The sequence below is a fragment of the Oncorhynchus mykiss genome, chromosome 17 (assembly GCF_057628025.1).
Source record: "Oncorhynchus mykiss isolate SJ-2025 chromosome 17, ASM5762802v1, whole genome shotgun sequence".
In the NCBI taxonomy this organism is placed as follows: domain Eukaryota; kingdom Metazoa; phylum Chordata; class Actinopteri; order Salmoniformes; family Salmonidae; genus Oncorhynchus; species Oncorhynchus mykiss.
In genome coordinates this window covers 7,536,655-7,559,349 of record NC_143038.1, presented here as the reverse complement: position 1 = coordinate 7,559,349, position 22,695 = coordinate 7,536,655, and the positions used below count along the sequence as shown (strand labels likewise).

The 22,695-nt window shown below is 45.1% G+C and overlaps 1 protein-coding gene across 3 annotated transcripts in view; it reads left to right on the top strand.

Moving 5' to 3' along the window:
- LOC110495112 (myosin-10) overlaps window positions 1-22,695 on the top strand; it is a 94,745-nt gene that overhangs the window by 3,871 nt on the left and 68,179 nt on the right. The gene's annotated exons all lie outside the window — the stretch shown is intronic.

Below are 22,695 nucleotides of genomic sequence, written 5' to 3'. Positions count from 1 at the left end.
AAATGGTTATATAATTTAAGAATAATGGTGCAACACTAATAAATATATTATTTTATAACAAATGTGCTTTCTCCCGTGAGGGATAGCGGTCGCTGTCCGTGGTTCTGAAACGTAATCTTCAGGGCGCTGTTGAATTGGCGCCTTTCTCTATATGTTGCTTAGTGCATAATGGCGTAGTTAACCAGCATGTTGGTGTTGAGAACAATGTGGCGGAGGCAGCAGCGGAGTGAGGACATAAGGAAGCAGCCCTTGCCTTAATTGTCTAAGAAAATTGAGGAGAGAGGAAACCCCAACTTTATTAACTCTATAATCAATAGCCTAACTGTTAAACGTGCCTGGCTTTATAAATCATCCATATATATAACCAATAAGACAAATCCTGCTTCTGTTGTCAGAATGAGTATTTGTTTAATAGCCTACTGATTTCGTGACCACCAAGCCTCATGCAACCTTAAAATGTAGAATAAAGAAATGTCACAAATTCAGCTGTTTTTAATATTTGCTATGCTGTAATAAAATCTTTACAACGTTTTTTTTTTTGTTAGAACAGACTCTGGTATTACATTTAATATATTTACTGTTGTTTACACTTTTCCAAACGGGCAGAAAAATGATATGGTAATCTAACTGCTCCTGTTTGACACACATAATGTGCATGCAGCTCTCGCTCCTATAGCCTCCTTTTTCTTGATTTTCTTGTTCTTATTTAGCTCTCGCTCCGAAACAATGATAATACTGTGATCTAAAAGCAGCTGTTTGGTACACAATACTCACACAGCACTTGTTCCTATATCCCCTCCTTTTTCTTCTTCTCCAATAGTTTCCACGACTAAGCCAAATGTCTTCCACACATCTGACTTCCCCTTTCCCTCCAGAGCAATTCCCCCGTTTTCTTTTTCATGTCCTCCGCATCCATTTTGCTGTCACATGTGTTACGATGTTCTGAGTTTGTTATAACAAATGTATTGATGTGATTGTGATAGGCTATAGGTCAGGACCTATTGGTCACGTGCATGCCAGTTATACATGTTTCACGTAAAGAGAGCAAGGGATGGCGGGAAAAGGTCATGTTTTTTTTAATACAAATGAGGTATTTTGGTAACAGAACCTTTCAGCCAGAGAAACAAGTAAGAAACTAAATGGCTGTAATTATGTGGCAGATTCAGCACGGACAGCGCGATAAACACTTGCTGTGCTGCGGTGCCTGTTTACAGAGGCACTCGCTGTCATTTGTTTTTAACACAGCGTGGCCATCGGGCTCCCTCTTGAGCTATTTGTGTCTTAATTATTTAATCAAACAGTATGCTTAAAGCATCAGACAAGCTCAGTGTATATAGTTGGATTTTATTCAAAGACATAGGGTGTGTCTATATATGGAAAAATACACGTTCTACAGATGACTCTCAGTCGACCAAGATTTTTTTTTGTCAGAGACAGCCCTACTGTCAAGTTCGCTGGATCTGTATTTGGTTTGGGCGGTATCCAGATTGTCATACCGGCTATGTGCCATCCTGGGATATTCGGTATTACCGGCACTGAACACTAAGGGCGCTATTTTCAAAAAGGGAAAGGGGGGATACTTAGTTGCACAACTGAATACATTCAACCGAAATGTGTATTGCACATTTAAAGATGCACTATGCAGAAGTCACCATTTCTTGGTTTCTGAAATGTGTATAGTTTGCCTACTTTCGGTTTATTTATGCATGCCGGGAACAGTTGTTTTTTTGGGAGTTACCTGACTTGCTCAAGGGAAGAACGGCAGATTTTTTCACCTTGCCGGCTCGTGCATTCGAACCAGCAACCGTTCAATTACAGGCCCAATGCTCTTAACCACTAGGCTACCCCTAGGCTACTCAACTGAACATCTTTAATCCGCAGGTTAGCAATGCTAACAGGTACATGTAAAATCCCATAGGGAATGCTAACTAAATGCTAACGAGAGCATTGCGAACATTTTATACATTTTATCCTAAACTATTGGCAGGACAGCCATCCCTGCTAATAAAGTTTAACAAGTAACAAAAAAAATGCTACTCACAGTTTGCTGCATGAACAAAACAAAAATTAGACAGCAAGGCTCTTGATAAGGGTCTCCGTTAGCAGGTAATAGCCCATAAAAAAATTTGAAAAGCAGAGAAATAAAATCGGCAACAGCCTGTCTTTGGCAAGGATTAAAAAAATTCCCATAGCGAAATAATGCTTTTTAGCCTATTCATTGATGGAAATACTAGTGGATGTAAATACATTTGACTTGTCATGCTTTTTGGTCTATAGGTTCATTTGCATAATTTAGTTTGATGAAATTGGCGCTTGTGTATATTTGTTATGTATCTTATTTAGCACACATGCATAGCATACAGATACAGAGCTTTTGAACGGTAAATCTGTCAGACAGCGCTTTTATAAGCCCAATCATTGCACATTAATTTTATATTGTGTGTTGAAAATAGTTTGCTTCAAAGTAACCTAGGCAAATCTGACCATATCTGTGGAGGCAATTACTTTTATAAAGACTTCCATATGCCATTGAAACCAGTAGTGTATTGTTTTATAAAGACTTCCATATGCCATTGAAACCAGTAGTGTATTGTTTTATAAAGACTTCCATATGCCATTGAAACCAGTAGTGTATTGTTTTATAAAGACTTCCATATGCCATTGAAACCAGTAGTGTATTGTTTCATAAAGACTTCCATATGCCATTGAAACCAGTAGTGTATTGTTTTATAAAGACTTCCATATGCCATTGAAACCAGTAGTGTATTGTTTTATAAAGACTTCCATATGCCATTGAAACCAGTAGTGTATTGTTTTATAAAGACTTCCATATGCCATTGAAACCAGTAGTGTATTGTTTTATAAAGACTTCCATATGCCATTGAAACCAGTAGTGTATTGTTTTATAAAGACTTCCATATGCCATTGAAACCAGTAGTGTATTGTTTTATAAAGACTTCCATATGCCATTGAAACCAGTAGTGTATTGTTTTATAAAGACTTCCATATGCCATTGAAACCAGTAGTGTATTGTTTTATAAAGACTTCCATATGCCATTGAAACCAGTAGTGTATTGTTTTATAAAGACTTCCATATGCCATTGAAACCAGTAGTGTATTGTTTTATAAAGACTTCCATATGCCATTGAAACCAGTAGTGTATTGTTTTATAAAGACTTCCATATGCCATTGAAACCAGTAGCCTATTTCTCTCATGTTCTATTGGTTTTCAACTTTCTTTCATTGTCCGGTAGCCAAAGGGACAATCCTAGTCATTTTAGCAACCCATGCTAGTTGTTGCATATTAGAATTCCCCCAATTTCTACATTTCTAACTGTATTTTACCACTAATTGCATTATGAAACCAATTTTCACACGTAGCCTACTGCCCTGGGCACATTGCTGTGGTTATAATGTGAAGAAATCATTGTTTATTGACATTTTAAGCTAAATGTTCTGATCTGTTGCATCAGACTCATTGCTTTAGAATTGTTTCTAGGCCTAGGCCTCCTGCTGGTTGTATGAATTTGGGATCTATCGTCCCACAACTGTCAGTCTTTTTGTGCTATTTCTTTCTCGACAAGCTGACCAATAGAATAGGTCAATTTTTCTAGTATGAGGAGTAGTAGATTGACAGGGTCTTTTGATTTTGCTGTTCGTTACGCATCTTGTTGGCTGAGGAAAAGTAAATGTAACATCTTCAAAGTGTGCAGTGGAATTCAGTAAGAAGGACGCACGTCGTTGCATCCTCAACTTGCGTGTTCTGTTAAGATAAATGACCATAATCTAAATGGGGTTTCTGTCATTCTGAGCACGCCCTAATCAGGTTACGCACCCAATGGATATGGGTCGGGGAAATTTATCAAATGTCCTGGTTAATTAAAATGGTGCCCGTCAAATGTCCAGGGTCACATTTTCCTAAAGGAAACCCTGCTCTTGATCCGGGAGGGGATTCTCTGTTGTTACCAAACGAAGAAGCGAACCACTAAATTAGCAAACAAAATGCAGAACTGCAGAGCATTTAGCAACCTTTAGACAGTTAACTTAGTTATAAGATATCTAGCTGGCAAACATTTAGTTATGAATGTAACTACATTACCTGGCGCGTGCTGCACGACTGCGTGTGACTCACAAGGCTGTCGTTGTCTGTCGTTGTTGTGTGCTTGTAAACATATACCACGTGACTGGGGACTACCAGCTTCATTATGAAAAATGTGACAGGTGAAATGAAGAACGCAGTCTTGATCTCCTAACTGATTGCACAAGTTGAGTGCAGGCATTTACTTAAAGTAGCTACAAATACTCAAATGTGTTAAACTTCAAAGAAATAGTTTCAGTGGCAATGACGGTATTGAAAAACCATCCTGTGAACTAGAGGTCGACCGATTATGATTTTTCAACGCCGATACCGATACCGATTATTGGAGGACCAAAAAAGCCGATACCGATTAATCAACTGATTAAAAAAAATAATAATAATATTTGTAATAATGACAATTACAACAATACTGAATGAACACTTATTTTAACTTAATATAATACATCAATAAAATCAATTTAGCCTCAAATAAATAATGAAACATGTTCAATTTGGTTTAAATAATGCAAAAACAAAGTGTTGGAGAAGAAAGTAATATGTGCCAATATGCAATATGTGCCATGTATGTGCCATGTAAAATATGTGCCATGTAAAAAAACTAAAGTTTAAGTTCCTTGCTCAGAACATGAGAACATATGAAAGTTGGTGGTTCCTTTTAACATGAGACTTCAATATTCCAAGGTAAGAGGTTTTAGGTTGTAGTTAATATAGTATTTATAGGACTATTTCTCTCTATACCATTTGCATTTCATATACCTTTGACTATTGGATGTTCTTATAGGCACTATATTATTGCCAGTGTAACAGTATAGCTTCCGTCCCTCTCCTCGTGGGCCTGGGCTCGAACCAGGAACACATCGACAACAGCCACACTCAAAGCAGCGTTACCCATCGCTCCACAAAAGCCGCGGCCCTTGCAGCGCAAGGGGAATAACTACTCCAAATCTAAAAGCTAGTGACGTTTGAAACGGTATTAGCGCACATCCAGCTAACTAGCTAGCCATTTCACATTGGTTACACCAGCCATTAGGCTGATAGGCTTGAAGTCATAAACAGCACTGTGCTTGTGAAGAGCTGCTGGCAAAACGCACAAAAGTGCGGTTTGAATGAATGATTACGAGCCTGCTGCTGCTCAGTCAGACTGCTCTATCAAATCAGACTTAATTATAACATAATAACACACAGAAATACGAGCCTTTGGTCATTAATATGGTCAAATCCGGAAACTATCATTTAGAAAACAAAACGTTTATTATTTCAGTGAAATATACGGAACCGTTCTGTATTTTATCTAACGGGTGGCATCCCTAAGTCTAAATAGTCTTGTTACATTTCACAACCTTCAATGTTATGTCATAATTACGTAAAATTCAGGCAAATTAGTTTGCAATAAGCCAGGCAGCCCAAACTGTTGCATATACCCTGACTCTGCGTGCAATGAACGCAAGAGAAATGACACAATTTCACCTGGTTAATATTGCCTACTAAACTGGATTAGTAGTTATAACTAGTGATTATGATTGATTGTTTTTTATAAGATAAGTTTAATGCTAGCTAGAAATGTACCTTGGCTTCTACTGCATTCGCGTAACAGGCAGGCTGCGTGCAATGGTTAGAGCGTTGGACTCGTTAACTGTACGGTTGCAAGATTGAATCCCCTGAGCTGACAAGGTGAAAATATGTCGTTCTGCCCCTGAACAAGGCAGTTAACCCACAGTTCCTAGGCCGTCATTGAAAATAAGAATGTGTTCTTAACTGACTTGCCTAGTTAAATAAAGGTATTAAAAAAAAAAAAACATTTTTTTTTTAAAAATCGGAAATCGGCCCCCAAAAATACAGATTTCCGATTGTTATGAAAACTTGAAATCGGCCCTAATTATCGGCCATTGCGATTAATCAGTCGACCTCTACTGTGAACTATTTCCATATACCCCAGTATACGTATATACGGTATACTGCCCAAATCTAATCTGGATGCCTTTGTCGCTCTTCCATTTCACTGTCTCTCGCTCTCTCCCTCTGTCTCTCCCTCCATCTCTTTCTCTCCCTCCAACCCTTTTAAAACATTTATTTGAACCTCCTTAGGCATCATAGTTTGTTATTTTTTCAAATTTCCTCAGATCAAGTAAAGCAATGCATGAGTTACCAGGGGGGAAGTAGACTGCTGTAGTTAGTAGTTAGCATGTCATGACAGCCTAGAAGCAGCATGTGCTGCCTGCAGAGAAGTGTATTTCTATTTTAGACAATTACACCCTGACACAGTTTGGAGGGGGAGATATTCATTTTATTCTGAGAGCTTTATATTATGTATATAGTGCATTCGGAAAGTATTCAGACCTGTTGACTTTTTCCACATTTCGTTATGTTACAGCCTGATTCAAAAATGTATAAAATAGTGTTTTCCCCTCATCTATCTACACACAATACTCCATAATGACAAAACAAAAACAGGTTTGTAGAAATTTGTGCTAATTTATAAAAAAAAAAAAAAGCCATATTTACATAAATATTCAGACCCTTTACGCAGTACTTTGTTGGAACACCTTTGACAGTGATTACAGCCTCGATTCTTCTTGGGTATGATGCTACAAGCTTGGCACCTGTATTTGCGGAGTTTCTCCCATTCTTCTGAGCAGATCTTCGTAAGCTCTGTCAAGTTGGATGGGGAGCGTTGCTGCACCGCTATTTTCAGGTATCCAGAGATGTTGGATCGGGTTCAAATCTGGGCTCTGGCTGGGCCACTCAAGGACATTCAGAGAAATGTCCCGAAGCCACTCCTTCGTTGTCTTGGCTGTGTGCTTACGATCGTTGTCCTGTTGGAAGGTGAAAATTCCCAGTCTGAGGTCCTGAGCACTCTGGAGCAAGTTTTCATCAAGGATCTCTCTGTACTTTGCTCCGTTCATTTTTCCCTCAATCCTGACTAATCTTCCAGTCCCTGCTGCTGAAAACCATCCCCACAGCATGATGCTGCCACCACCATGCTTCACCGTAGGGATAGTGCCAGGTTTTCTCCAGACGTGACGCTTGGTATTCAGGCCAAATAGTTCAATCTTGGTTTCATCAGACCAGAGAATCTTGTTTCTCATGGTCTGAGAGTCCTTTAGGTGCCTTTTGGCAAACTCCAAGCGGGCTGTCATGGGCTTTTTACTGAGGAGTGGCTTCCGTCTGGCGACTCTACTATAAAGGCCTGATTGCTGGAGTGCTGTAGAGATCGTTGTCCTTCTAGAAGGTTCTCCCTTCTCCATACAGGAAATCTAGAGCTCTGTCAGAGTGACCATCGGGTTCTTGGTCACCCACCTGACCAAGGCCCTTCTCCCTTGTTTGCTCTGTTTGGCTGGGAGGCCAGCTCTAGGAAGTCTTGGTGGTTCCAAACTCCTCCATTTAAGAATGATGTAGGCCACTGTGTTCTTGGGGACCTTCAACGCTGCAGACATTTTTTGTTACCGTTCCCCAGATCTGTGCCTTGACACAATCCTGTTTCGGAGCTCTACGGACAATTCCTTCAACCTCATGGCTTGGTTTTTGCTCTGACTTGCACTGTCAACTGTGGGACCTTATATTGACAGGTGTCTGCCTTTCCAAACCATGTCCAATCAATTGAATTTACCACAGGTGGACTCTAATCAAGTTGAAGAAACATCTCAAGGATGATCAATGGAAACAGGAAGCACCTGAGCTCAATTTTGAATCTCATAGCAAAGGGTCTGAATACCTATGTAAATAAGTTATTTATGTTTATTTTATTTTTTTTATAAATGTGCAGATAATTCAAAAAACCTGTTTTCTCTTGTTAATTTTGGGGTATTGTGTGTAGATTGAGGGGAGAAATATTTAATGCATTTTATAATAAGGGGTCTGAATAATTTCTGAATGCACTGTATATATAGATATTATATAGAGGATATTTTGTAGAGAACATTATATATACAGTTCTGGATAAAATGAAGAGACCACTGCAAAATGATCTGGTTTAACTATGTATGGGTATGTGTTTGGGTAAAATGAACATTTTTGTTTTATTATATAAACTACTGACAACATTTCTCCCAAAATACAAATATTGTCATTTAGGTCATTTATTTGCAGAAAATGACAACTGGTCAAAATAACAAAAACGTTGCAGTGTTGTTAGACCTCGAATAAAGAAAATAAGTTCATTTTCATTTTTAAACAACACAATATTAATGTTTTAACTTTGGAATAGTTCAGAAATCAGTATTTGGTGGAATTACCCTGATTTTCAATCACAGCTTTCATGCGTCTTGGCATGCTCTCCACCAGTCTTTCAAATTGATGTTGGGTGGACTTCATGCCATTCCTGGCGCAAAACTTCAAGCAGCTCGGATTTCTTTGATGGCTTGTGACCATCCATCTTCTTCTTGATCACATTCCAATGGGGTTCAGGTCTGGAGATTGGGCTGGCCATGACAGGCTCTTGATCTGGTGGTCCTCCATCCACATCTTGATTGACCTGGCTGCGTGTCATGGAGCATTCTCCTGCTGGAAAAAACAATCCTCAGAGTTGGGGAACATTGTCAGAGCAGATGGAAGCAAGTTTTCTTCCAGGTCAACCTTGTACGTGGTTTGATTCATGCATCCTTCACAAAGACAAATCTGTCCGATTCCAGCCTTGCTGAAGCACCTCCAGATCATCACAGATCCTCCACCAAATTTCACAATGAGTGTGAGACCTGGAGAGGCCTACAAGCCAGTGTCTCAGCAAGGTCTTTCCCAGACCGAAATTTCAAGGCAAACAGGGGTTTCCAGATATGCTGTCAAAGCTCTTTTGAAGAAGCACAAAGAAGCACAAACGGGCAACGTTGAGGGCGTAGACGCAGTGGTCGTCCAAGGAAGCTTACTGCAGCAAATGGAAGAAACATCATGCTTACTTCCCTTAGCAAACAGAAGATGTCCAGCAGTGCCATCAGCTCAGAATTGGCAGAAAACAGTGGGACCCTGGTACACCCATCTACTGTCTGGAGAAGTCTGGTCAGAAGTCGCCTTCATGGACAATTTGCGCCCAAAAAGCCATACCTCCGAAACAAGGCACAGCGACTCAACTATGCATGAAAACACAGGAACTGGGTGCATAAAAATGGCAGCAGGTGCTCTGGACTGATGAGTCAAAATGTGAAATATTTGTCTAGCAGAAGGTAGTTTGTTCGCCGAAGGACTGGAGAGCAGTACATGAATGAGTGTCTGCAGGCAACAGTGAAGCATGGTGGAGGTTCCTTGCATGTTTGGGGCTGCATTTCTGCAAATGGAGTTGGGGATTTGGTCAGAATGAATGGTCTCCTCAATGCTGATAAGTAAAGGCAGATATCATCTGGGAGTCATCTGATTGGTCCCAAATGTATTCTGCAGCGTGACAACGACCCCAAACATACAGCGATATTCATTAAGAACTATCTTCAGCGTAAAGAAGAAAAGGAGTCCTGGAAGTGATGGTATGGCCCCCACAGAGCCCTGATCTCAACATCATCAAGTCTGTCTGGGATTACATGAAGAGAGAGAAGTACCTGAGGCTGCCTAAATCCACAGATGAACTGTGGTTAGTTCTCCAAGATGTTTGGGCCAACCTACCTGCTGAGTTTCTTCAAAAACTGTGTGTACTTAGAAGTGTACCTAGAAGACTTGATGCTGTTTTGAAGGCAAAGCTTGGTCACACCAAATATTGATTTGATGTAGATTTTTCTTTTGTTCATTCACTTTGCATTTTGTTAATTGATAATTATAAACTATTAACATGTCTATTTTTGAAAGCATTCTTACGTTACAGTTTTTTTCCACACCTGCCTAAAACTTTTGCACAGTACTGTGTGTTTTGGTTGATGTATGATCCTGTGACTTTAATGACTCTCAGGTCACAGGTCTCCTCTGTCCCTCTGGTGGTGCTGAAGATATTGGTTTGTTTTTGCGAGGCTGTACATTGCAGTTTCTTTCTTGTAAAATAGGTTTCATATGCACTCCGGTCATAAAAGAACAACACCGAGGTATACAGGGAGCTCTGCCGATCCTGAACTCTCCTGGTGCCACAGGTTCTTGACCCCTGACTACCCTATGCTAATGAGATAGAATGTTATAGGCAGAGAACTGTAGGACTCAGAGCCAAAGATGGTTAATAGGCATGACTGGTGCCGACCACGTTAAGATCCCCTCCTTGCAATCCAATACAGTAGAGGCCAGGGACATTTCATAGGGAACAGTCCCACTTTGAAACTGCCACTGACTCAATCCTCAACAACTCTGATGTGCTCCCGGTATTCAGCAGTCATGCCTTATTTACTTTGAAGATCTACAAAATAGTGATTTTGTCAAGACAGTATAGGCAGCAGCTCTATAGAGATGAGATGATGACTTGGAATGAAATAATAGTCATCAAATAAAATACATTTAATATACACAACAAGTGAGATATTTGAGTAAAGTAATGTGAATGAAGGTTAATAGGTGATAAGCAGTAATGGACAGTCACTACCATCATGGGACTTTTATTTATTGTTTTATTGTGTGTTGTTACAGCATTTAACCCACATAATGCACAGCGCATTTAACGTTTTAATAATCGAAATCGAAACAGTGAAATATTTTTTTGTAATCGAACCGACCTCAGAAAGCACTAATTGCTCAGCACTCGTTTTTGGTCAGCTGCATAGCATTCTCGTTTCCCCTTGTGGTCTGCGGCCAACCTCAATGCCCCCAGGAAAGGGCTAGCTTTTGGGCTGAATGTGTGATGTGTTATTAAATGCATGTGTTTCTGTAACCTTTTAAGTAACAGTATCTGCTGTATCCTTTGTACTGAAACAGTGCAGACTGGGAAGACGGCCCAAGGCCTGGAGCTTTGAGTTGATGTTTGGTTACCTTCATCTGCAGACATCCCCTCTTCAGTCTCCCCTAAGCCTGGATTTCACTGGAGCATGGGTCTCTGTTCTCAATTGAAACCAGTGCATCAGTTATGTTTTTCCCATAAACAATATCAAGAGAATATTTTCTTTAAGTCCCCATAAGCAGACAGACGGGACCCAAACCACTCCTTTCCTGCCTGATGCCTCAGACTCGCAGCCTGGTCACAGGACCACTGGGATGAGTATGAGGCAGAGATCAGTATGCAAACACAGCACACAAACACTCACACTGTGTAGATGGAGCAAAACGGCTTGCTCTGCACTAGTGTGCCTTTGGTCTCCTCCCACGCTCAGACCCCAATGCTATTGGAGCACTGGAAATGAAGCACTGCTCATAGTGAACAATATTAGACCATTCTCTCTATAAACCCTTTGAAAATTCTATTCTCCATAATCATCGCCTCTTTTCAATATGCTATGACAATTAAAACGGAGTGGCACTGAGCTAAGCTTCGCAGATGGAACAATGTTGAGAATGAGAATGAAAACATCCACTCTCTCCATGGAGAGGCCCTCAACTCTTGCCGTTGCTCAGCTACGCTCAGCTTGGGCTTGGCACGGGGGACCACTTGGACATTTCCGGAGAACTGGGAACCTAGTCAACTGTGTCAGAGTTCTCCGTTGTTAAACACAGCCTGGCTATCTGGGTACACTACTTTGTTGTACTGAGAGACAGGTTCTTGGCACACGCCTCCCTCCACCTAAGGCATCGTGCTGTGTGAGATATATATTTTCTTGGCCGGCGTCTCACCCCGATCTCTACTGTATTGAGAGAGAGGGACAGGTTCTTCGCCAAGGCCTCCTTCCCTTCATATACCTCCTACACGTCTCACCCCCGCCTGCAGACCCAGAGCCCCACTAATCCACCAAGTACTCCCCAGGGGGTGCCATCCAGGCTGGGCAGCCGAGTCCAACCTCTCCCCGACCCCACTGCTGCCTCTGGGTCTGGGCTGCGCCAGCCGGAGTGCTGATCCGTCTGCCTGGCGCTGCACCCACTGTGGCGGGCAAGGGGAAGGGGCGACACGTGGTGTGGTGTGTCCGCTGGCCCTACTCTGCTGCTAGCTAAAGGTGAGGCTTGCAACTATGTGGGGATCGGTGGATTCCGCAGGAATCTCTTCCATAACTCCATACATACTCATCGAGCAGTGCACCAAGATGAATTGCACTAGAATGTTAGTTACCCCTGTGTAGCTACATACCCCTTGCTAGTGACCCCTGCATCCATATTTTTTCTCCCCAAAAAGCGACCTAGTCCTCCAATGTGACTCATGAACATTCGTCCCGCTGTTCTTGATTTCTTCCTTTTGTGGTGTATCTTTCTTGACATTTTAATTGCATTGTTAGGAGCTAGTAACATAAGCGTTTCGCTGCACCGCTATAACGCCTGCTAAATTGTGTACGCAACCAATAAAGTTTGATTTGATTTTGATTTGAACAACAAATCTCTGCTTCCTCCCGAGCTTGTTGTTGCTGTGGCTGGACCATTACCAGGCTAGAGCATATCTCTGCCCTTCCGAGGGATCTGTCTGTGTACATATGAAAGACTGGCCATCTGGTGACCCACTCACCCCTCCCCTAATGCGCACCATGATATATATCCCCCAAAATTACTGCACCACGTGTCCATTCTACAATGGTGATGGTGATTGTCTCATTTCCATTCATCATGACCTTCAATATATTGGCATTATTTTTATACCACATAACACAATGCCACAAACCCCAGTCATGCTGCAATCAAATAGAGTACAGTAAAAGTCCCCTGTGGTCCAAAGACTGAGATAAGAGGTGTAGCAGCTAGCTGGTGTGTGAGCGGACAACTTTGTTTTCTCTCCCAGAGGAGAAGGAGTGTGTGTGACTCACAATCGCATTTCCCGCTGCAGGCAGGCAACAGCTGTGGCGGTGAGCTTTGCTCCGCAAGAGTCTTTCAACTAGGACCCTGCCGCTACCCCCACCCCCCACCAGTATGCCGCAGCCACACCGCCATTGTTCCAGCTCAGCAACTTGGTTAGCCGACCTTTGGCCCCTCTGCAGCCCCCTGTCTTTTGCCTCCCCTGCCCCAACACGATAGACAACATAGTTACATGACATGAATGTGTCTCTGCCGCCCAGCCAAGCTTGGACTGACCGAGAGAGAGGGACTGAGAGATGGAGAGAAAGGGTGCATGGACACAGAGAGAACGGCAGAATGGCTAATTGACCCTTCTGCATAATCACCCGTCCCCCCTCTTACTTGGTTAATGGAATATCCTGGCCGGCAGACTGTAGACAGGGATTAACCCTCTCCTGGCCTGCCCTCCCCCAGTCTGACACTGCAGGGATGATATGGCAGTTTTGTACGCAACTGCAACGACCCCCATTTAGAGGTCTGCATTAGTGTTAAAGAGATCAGATTTGTTGCTCTCTGTTTCGGGTTATTACAATGCATCACACACAGCGTAACTCATTCCCTGGCTTGAGTGTGTTGGACTGCACTGAATAAAGAGCCGTCCTCTCAGCCGGATGCAATGAGCTGGTGGCGGAGGAGGAGAAAGCTGTGAGTGCCATGTGGGAGGAATCTCAAATGGTGCAGCACTTTGGCAGCCATCCTCCTAGCAGCATCTATATCACAGAGACTGTTTCTGTATGATCAGTTTTTGGAGGTCAGGGGGAGAGTGAGAGATAAGGGAAAATAAATCTCGGCCAGTGTGCGCGGTGGCTCTGAACCAGAGGCAACCAGTCCTTTTATGATGCCTAATCATTATGATGGTAATGCTTTATTCTCAGTGCCTGTAGCAGCAAACTGAAGGTCAACCTTATCATTAGGCTACTTTGATACAGACCAGCAACGATCTTCGTTCTCTCATTCCCTCTATGCCACCTGTATGTATCCTTTCACATCTTCATTGTCCTTCCACCACCATACAAGCCAAGGTCAGGATATTATTCTGTTTGTGCTTAGTCACTGTCCACTAAGCAGTTCACACTCCTTTTCGTCCCCACAGTGACTGTACGTACATACCCCAAACAGAAGCCATGGATTACAGGCAACATTCGCACTGAGCTAAAGGGTAGAGCTGCCGCTTTCAAGCTGTGGGACTCTAACCCGGAAGTTTACAAGAAATCCTGCCATGCCCTGCGACAAACCATCAAACAGGCAAAGCGTCAATACAGGGCTAAGATTGAATCATACTACACCGGCTCCGACGCTTGTCTTATGTGTCAGGGCTTGCAAACTATTACAGACTACAAAGGGAAGCACAGCTGCAAGCTACCAGACTAGCTAAACCACTTCTATGCTCGCTTCGAGGCAAGCAAAACCAAAGCATGCATGAGAGCATCAGCTGTTCCGGACGACTGTGTGATCACGCTCTCCGTAGCCGACGTGAGTAGGACCTTTAAACAGATCAACATACACAAGGCTGCGGCGCCAGACGGATTACCAGGACGTGTGCTCCGGGCATGTGCTGACCAACTGGCAGGAGTCTTCACTGACATTTTCAACATGTCCCTGATTGAGTCTGTAATACCAACATATTTCAAGCAGACCACCATAGTCCCTGTGCCCAAGAACACAAAGGCAACCTGCCTATATGACTACAGACCCGTAGCACTCATGTCCATAGCCATGAAGTGCTCTGAAAGGTTGGTAATGGTTCACATCAACACCATTATCCCAGAATCCCTAGACCCACTCCAATTTGCATTCCGCCCAAACAGATCCACAGACGATGCAATCTCTATTGCACTCCACACTGCCCTTTCCCTCCTGGATAAAAGGAACACTTATGTGAGACTGCTATTCATTGACTACGGCTCAGCGTTCAACAACATAGTACCCTCAAAGCTCATCACTAAGCTAAGGATCCTGGGACTAAACACCTCCCTCTGCAACTGGATCCTGGACTTCCTAATGGACCGCCCCCAGGTGGTGAGGGTAGGCAGCAACACATCTGCCACGCTGATCCTCAACACTGGAGCTCCCCAGGGGTGCTTGCTAGGTCCCCTCCTGAACTCCCTGTTCACCCATGACTGCATGCCCAGGCACGACTCCAACACCATCATTAAGTTTGCAGACGACACAACAGTGGTAGGCCTGATCACCGACAACGACGAGACAGCCTATAGGGAGGAGGTCAAAAGAGACCTGGCCGAGTGGTGCCAGAATAACAACCTATCCCTCAACGTAACCAAGACTAAGGAGATTATTGTGGACTACAGGAAAAGGAGGACTGAGCACACCCCCATTCTCATCGAAGGGGCTGTAGTGGAGCAGGTTGAGAGCTTCAAGTTCCTTGGTGTAAACATCAACAACAAACTAGAATGGTCGAAACACATCAAGACAGTCGTGAAGAGGGCACGACAAAGCCTATTCCTCCTCAGGGAACTAAAAAGATTTGGCATGCTTTCTGAGATCCGCAAAAGGTTCTACAGCTACAACATCGAGAGCATCCTGGTTGCATCACTGCCTGGTATGGCAATTGCTCGGCCTCTGACCGCTGGGCACTACAGAGGGCAGTGCGTGCGGCCCAGTACGTCACTGGGGCTAAGCTGCCTGCCATCCAGGACCTCTACACCAGGCGGTGTCAGAGGAAGGGCCTAAAAATTGTCAAAGACCCCAGCCACCCCAGTCATAGACTGTTCTCTGTACTACTGAGCATGTAGAGGTCTGTAATCATCATAGGTACACTTCAACTGTGAGAGACGGAATCTAAAACAAAAATCCAGAAAATCACATTGTATGATTTTTAAGTAATTATTTTGCATTTTACTGCATGACATAAGTTTTTCATCACCTACCAACCAGTAAGAATTCCGTCTCTCGCAGACCTGTTAGTTTTTCTTTAAGAAGGCCTCCTGTTCTCCACTCATTACCTGTATTAACTGCACCTGTTTGAACTCGTTACCTGTATAAAAGACACCTGTCCACACACTCAATCAAACAGACTCCACAATGGCCAAGACCAGAGAGCTATGTAAGGACATTGAAGCATTGAAGATGGGTCGTGGCTGGGTCTTCCAGCATAACAACGACCCGAAACACACAGCCAGGGCAACTAAGGAGTGGCTCCGTAAGAAGATTCTCAAGGTCCTGGAGTGGCCTAGCCAGTCTCCAGACCTGAACCCAATAGAAAATCTTTGAAGGGAGCTGAAAGTCCGTATTGCCCAGCGATAGCCCCGAAACCTGAAGGATCTGGAGAAGGTCTGCATGGAGGAGTGGGCCAAAATCCCTGCTGCAGTGTGTGCAAACCTGGTCAAGAACTACAGGAAACATATGATCTCTGTAATTGCAAACAAAGGTTTCTGTACCAAATATTAAGTTCTGCTTTTCTGATGTATCAAATACTTATGTCATGCAATCAAATTCAAATGAATTACTTAAAAATCATACAATGTGATTTTCTGGATTTTTGTTTTAGATTCTGTCTCTCACAGTTGAAGTGTACCTATGATAAAAATTACAGACCTCTACATGCTTTGTAAGTAGGAAAACCTGCAAAATCGGTAGTGTATCAAATACTTGTTCTCCCCACTGTACAGTGCCTTGCGAAAGTATTCGGCCCCCTTGAACTTTGCGACCTTTTGCCACATTTCAGGCTTCAAACATAAAGATATAAAACTGTATTTTTTTGTGAAGAATCAACAACAAGTGGGAGACAATCATGAAGTGGAACGACATTTATTGGATATTTCAGACTTTTTTAACAAATCAAAAACTGAAAAATTGGGCGTGCAAAATGATTCAGCCCCCTTAAGTTAATACTTTGTAGCGCCACCTTTTGCTGCGATTACAGCTGTAAGTCGCTTGGGGTATGTCTCTATCAGTTTTGCACATCAAGAGACTGACATTTTTTCCCATTCCTCCTTGCAAAACAGCTCGAGCTCAGTGAGGTTAGATGGAGAGCATTTGTGAACAGCAGTTTTCAGTTCTTTCCGCAGATTCTCGATTGGATTCAGGTCTGGACTTTGACTTGGCCATTCTAACACCTGGATATGTTTATTTTTGAACCATTCCATTGTAGATTTTGCTTTATGTTTTGGATCATTGTCTTGTTGGAAGACAAATCTCCGTCCCAGTCTCAGGTCTTTTGCAGACTCCATCAGGTTTTCTTCCAGAATGGTCCTGTATTTGGCTCCATCCATCTTCCCATCAATTTTAACCATCTTCCCTGTCCCTGCTGAAGAAAAGCAGGCCCAAACCATGATGCTGCCACCACCATGTTTGACAGTGGGGATGGTGTGTTCAGCTGTGTTGCTTTTACGCCAAACATAACGTTTTGCATTGTTGCCAAAAAGTTCAATTTTGGTTTCATCTGACCAGAGGACCTTCTTCCACATGTTTGGTGTGTCTCCCAGGTGGCTTGTGGCAAACTTTAAACCCCACTTTTGATGGATATCTTTAAGAAATGGCTTTCTTCTTGCCACTCTTCCATAAAGGCCAGATTTGTGCAATATACGACTGATTGTTGTCCTATGGACAGAGTCTCCCACCTCAGCGGTAGATCTCTGCAGTTCATCCAGAGTGATCATGGGCCTCTTGGCTGCATCTCTGATCAGTCCTCTCCTTGTATGAGCTGAAAGTTTAGAGGGACGGCCAGGTCTTGGTAGATTTGCAGTGGTCTGATACTCCTTCCATTTCAATATTATCGCTTGCACAGTGCTCCTTGGGATGTTTAAAGCTTGGGAAATCTTTTTGTATCCAAATCCGGCTGTAAATGTCATGTACTGTCATGTTGTCTTGTCTCTGTCCTTTCCCTTCACCCTGTCTCCCTCTGCTGGTCGTGTTAGGTTACCTTTTCTCCCCCGCTTTCCCCCAGCTGTCCCTTGTCTCCTCTAACTACCCATTCACCCCGTTCCCCACCTGTTCCCTTTTTCCCTCTGATTAGGTCCTTATATCTCTCTCTGTTTCTGCTCCTGTCCTTGTCGGATTCTTGTTTGTTTGTGTCATTCATGCCTGAACCAGACTGTCGTCATGTTTGCTGTAACCTTGTCCTGTCCTGTCGGAATCTGCCGGTCCATCTGAGCCTACCTATGTTTGGTAATTAAAGAAGCTCTGTTTAAGTTGATTCGCTTTTGGGTCCTCATTCACGCACCGTAACAGAAGAATCCGACCAAGAATGGACCCAGCGACTTCGGATCCTCTCCACTCAGCCGTCGAGATCCAGGGAGCGATGCTAGGCAGACACAAGCAGGAATTGTCTGCTGCTCGACATGCCGTTGAGACCCTGGCCACCCAAGTCTCCAACCTCACAGAACAGGTTCACCATCTCCGCCTCGATCCACCGGCCACTTCCAGGGCTTTCGAATCTCCGGAGCCCAGAATCAATAACCCGCCGTGTTACTCTGGGGAGCCCACTGAATGCCGCTCGTTCCTCACCCAGTGTGATATTGTGTTTTCTCTCCAGCCCAACACTTACTCCAGGAGCACTGCTCGTGTCGCCTACGTCATATCTCTCCTTATTGGACGGGCTCGTGAGTGGGGCACGGCAATCTGGGAGGCAAGGGCTGAGTGTATTAACCAGTATCAAGACTTTAAGGAGGAGATGATACGGGTTTTTGATCGATCTGTTTTTGGGGAGGAGGCTTCCAGGGCCCTGTCTTCCCTATGTCAAGGCAATCGATCCATAACAGACTACTCTATTGAGTTTCGCACTCTTGCTGTCTCCAGTGGCTGGAACGAGCCGGCCTTGCTCGCTCGTCTTCTGGAGGGTTTCCGCGCAGAGGTAAAGGATGAGATTCTCTCCCGGGAGGTTCCTTCCAGCGTGGATTCCTTGATTGAACTCGCTATTCGCATTGAGCGACGGGTTGATCTTCGTCACCGAGCTCGTGGAAAGGAGCTCGCGCTCTCCGTCGCCTCCCTCTCCGCATCACTACCATCTTCCTCTGCCGGCTCGGGTGCTGAGCCCATGCAGCTGGGAGGTATCCGCATCTCGACTAAGGAGAGGGAACGGAGAATCACCAACCGCCTCTGTCTCTATTGCGGTTCCGCTGGTCATTTTGTCACTTCATGTCCAGTAAAAGGCCAGAGCTCGTCAGTAAGCGGAGGGCTACTGGTGAGCGCTACTACTCCTGTCTCTCCTTCAAGATCCTGCACTACCTTGTCGGTCCATCTACGCTGGACCGGTTCGTCAGCTTCCTGCAGTGCCTTAATAGACTCTGGGGCGGAGGGCTGTTTTATGGACGAGACCTGGGCTCGGGAACATGACATTCCTCTCAGACAGTTAAAGGAGCCCACGGCCTTGTTCGCCCTGGATGGTAGTCCTCTCCCCAGGATTCAGCGTGAGACGCTACCTTTAACCCTCACTGTTTCTGGTAATCATAGTGAAACCATTTCTTTTTTAATTTTTCGTTCACCTTTTACACCTGTTGTTTTGGGCCATCCCTGGCTAGTTTGTCATAATCCTTCCATTAATTGGTCTAGTAATTCTATCCTCTCCTGGAACGTCTCTTGTCATGTGAAATGTTTAATGTCTGCTATCCCTCCTGTTTCCTCTGTCTCTTCTTCACAGGAGGAGCCTGGTGATTTGACAGGGGTGCCGGAGGAATATCACGATCTGCGCACGGTGTTCAGTCGGTCCAGGGCCACCTCTCTTCCTCCACACCGGTCGTATGATTGTAGTATTGATCTCCTTCCGGGAACCACCCCCCCCCGGGGTAGACTATACTCTCTGTCGGCTCCCGAACGTAAGGCCCTCGAAGATTATTTGTCTGTAGCTCTTGACGCCGGTACCATAGTCCCCTCCTCCTCTCCCGCCGGAGCGGGGTTTTTTTTTGTCAAGAAGAAGGACGGGTCTCTGCGCCCCTGCATAGATTATCGAGGGCTGAATGACATAACAGTGAAGAATCGTTATCCGCTTCCTCTTATGTCTTCAGCCTTCGAGATCCTGCAGGGAGCCAGGTTTTTCACTAAGTTGGACCTTCGTAACGCTTACCATCTCGTGCGCATCAGGGAGGGGGACGAGTGGAAGACGGCGTTTAACACTCCGTTAGGGCACTTTGAATACCGGGTTCTTCCTTTCGGCCTCGCTAACGCTCCAGCTGTCTTTCAGGCATTAGTCAATGATGTCCTGAGAGACATGCTGAACATCTTTGTTTTCGTTTACCTTGACGATATCCTGATTTTTTCACCGTCACTCCAGATTCATGTTCAGCACGTTCGACGTGTCCTCCAGCGCCTTTTAGAGAATTGTCTTTTTGTGAAGGCTGAGAAGTGCACTTTTCATGCCTCCTCCGTCACATTTCTCGGTTCTGTTATTTCCGCTGAAGGCATTAAGATGGATCCCGCTAAGGTCCAAGCTGTCATTGATTGGCCCGTCCCTAAGTCACGCGTCGAGCTGCAGCGCTTTCTCGGCTTCGCGAACTTCTATCGTCGTTTCATCCGTAATTTCGGTCAGGTGGCAGCTCCTCTCACAGCCCTTACTTCTGTCAAGACGTGCTTTAAGTGGTCCGTTTCCGCCCAGGGAGCTTTTGATCTCCTCAAGAATCGTTTTACATCCGCTCCTATCCTTGTTACACCTGACGTCTCTAGACAGTTCGTTGTCGAGGTTGACGCGTCAGAGGTGGGAGTGGGAGCCATCCTTTCTCAGCGCTCCCTCTCTGACGACAAGGTCCACCCATGCGCGTATTTTTCTCATCGCCTGTCGCCGTCGGAACGTAACTATGATGTGGGTAACCGCGAACTGCTCGCCATCCGGTTAGCCCTAGGCGAATGGCGACAGTGGTTGGAGGGGGCGACCGTTCCTTTTGTCGTTTGGACTGACCATAGGAACCTTGAGTACATCCGTTCTGCCAAACGACTTAATGCGCGTCAGGCGCGTTGGGCGCTGTTTTTCGCTCGTTTCGAGTTCGTGATTTCTTATCGTCCGGGCTCTAAGAACACCAAGCCTGATGCTTTGTCTCGTCTCTTCAGTTCTTCAGTAGCCTCCACTGACCCCGAGGGGATTCTCCCTGAGGGGCGTGTTGTCGGGTTGACTGTCTGGGGAATTGAGAGGCAGGTAAAGCAAGCACTCACTCAAACTCCGTCGCCGCGCGCTTGTCCTAGGAACCTTCTTTTCGTTCCCGTTCCTACTCGTCTGGCCGTTCTTCAGTGGGCTCACTCTGCCAAGTTAGCCGGCCACCCTGGCGTTCGGGGTACGCTTGCTTCCATTCGCCAGCGTTTCTGGTGGCCCACCCGGGAGCATGACACGCGTCGTTTCGTGGCTGCTTGTTCGGTCTGCGCGCAGACTAAGTCCGGTAACTCTCCTCCTGCCGGCCGTCTCAGGCCGCTTCCTATTCCCTCTCGACCGTGGTCTCACATCGCCTTAGATTTTGTCACCGGACTGCCTTCGTCAGCGGGGAAGACTGTTATTCTTACGGTTGTCGATAGGTTCTCTAAGGCGGCTCATTTCATTCCCCTTGCTAAGCTTCCTTCTGCTAAAGAGACGGCACAAATCATCATCGAGAATGTTTTCAGAATTCATGGCCTTCCGTCAGACGTCGTTTCGGACAGAGGTCCGCAATTCACGTCTCAATTTTGGAGGGAGTTTTGCCGTTTGATTGGGGCTTCCGTCAGTCTCTCTTCCGGCTTTCACCCCCAGTCTAACGGTCAAGCAGAACGGGCCAATCAGACTATTGGTCGCATCTTACGCAGTCTTTCTTTTCGCAACCCTGCGTCTTGGTCAGAACAGCTCCCCTGGGCAGAATACGCCCACAACTCGCTTCCTTCGTCTGCGACCGGGCTATCTCCTTTTCAGAGTAGCCTCGGGTACCAGCCTCCGTTGTTCTCATCTCAGTTTGCAGAGTCCAGCGTCCCCTCCGCTCAGGCTTTTGTCCAACGTTGCGAGCGCACCTGGAAGAGGGTCAGGTCTGCACTTTGCCGTTATAGGGCGCAGACTGTGAGAGCTGCTAATAAGCGTAGAACGAAGAGCCCTAGATATTGTCGCGGTCAGAGAGTTTGGCTCTCCACTCAGAACCTTCCCCTTAAGACGGCTTCTCGCAAGTTGACCCCGCGGTTCATTGGTCCATTCCGTATCTCTCAGGTCATTAATCCTGTCGCAGTGCGACTTCTTCTTCCGCGATATCTTCGTCGCGTCCACCCGGTTTTCCATGTCTCCTGTGTTAAGCCCGTTCTTCGCGCCCCCGCTCGTCTTCCCCCCCCCCCCCCCATCCTTGTCGAGGGCGCACCTATCTACAGGGTCCGTAAAATCTTGGACATGCGTCCTCGGGGCCGTGGTCATCAGTACCTAGTTGACTGGGAGGGGTACGGTCCTGAGGAGAGGAGTTGGGTTCCCTCTCGGGACGTGCTGGACCGTGCGCTGATTGATGATTTCCTCCGTTGCCGCCAGGTTTCCTCCTCGAGTGCGCCAGGAGGCGCTCGGTGAGTGGGGGGGTACTGTCATGTACTGTCATGTTGTCTTGTCTCTGTCCTTTCCCTTCACCCTGTCTCCCTCTGCTGGTCGTGTTAGGTTACCTTTTCTCCCCCGCTTTCCCCCAGCTGTCCCTTGTCTCCTCTAACTACCCATTCACCCCGTTCCCCACCTGTTCCCTTTTTCCCTCTGATTAGGTCCTTATATCTCTCTCTGTTTCTGCTCCTGTCCTTGTCGGATTCTTGTTTGTTTGTGTCATTCATGCCTGAACCAGACTGTCGTCATGTTTGCTGTAACCTTGTCCTGTCCTGTCGGAATCTGCCGGTCCATCTGAGCCTACCTATGTTTGGTAATTAAAGAAGCTCTG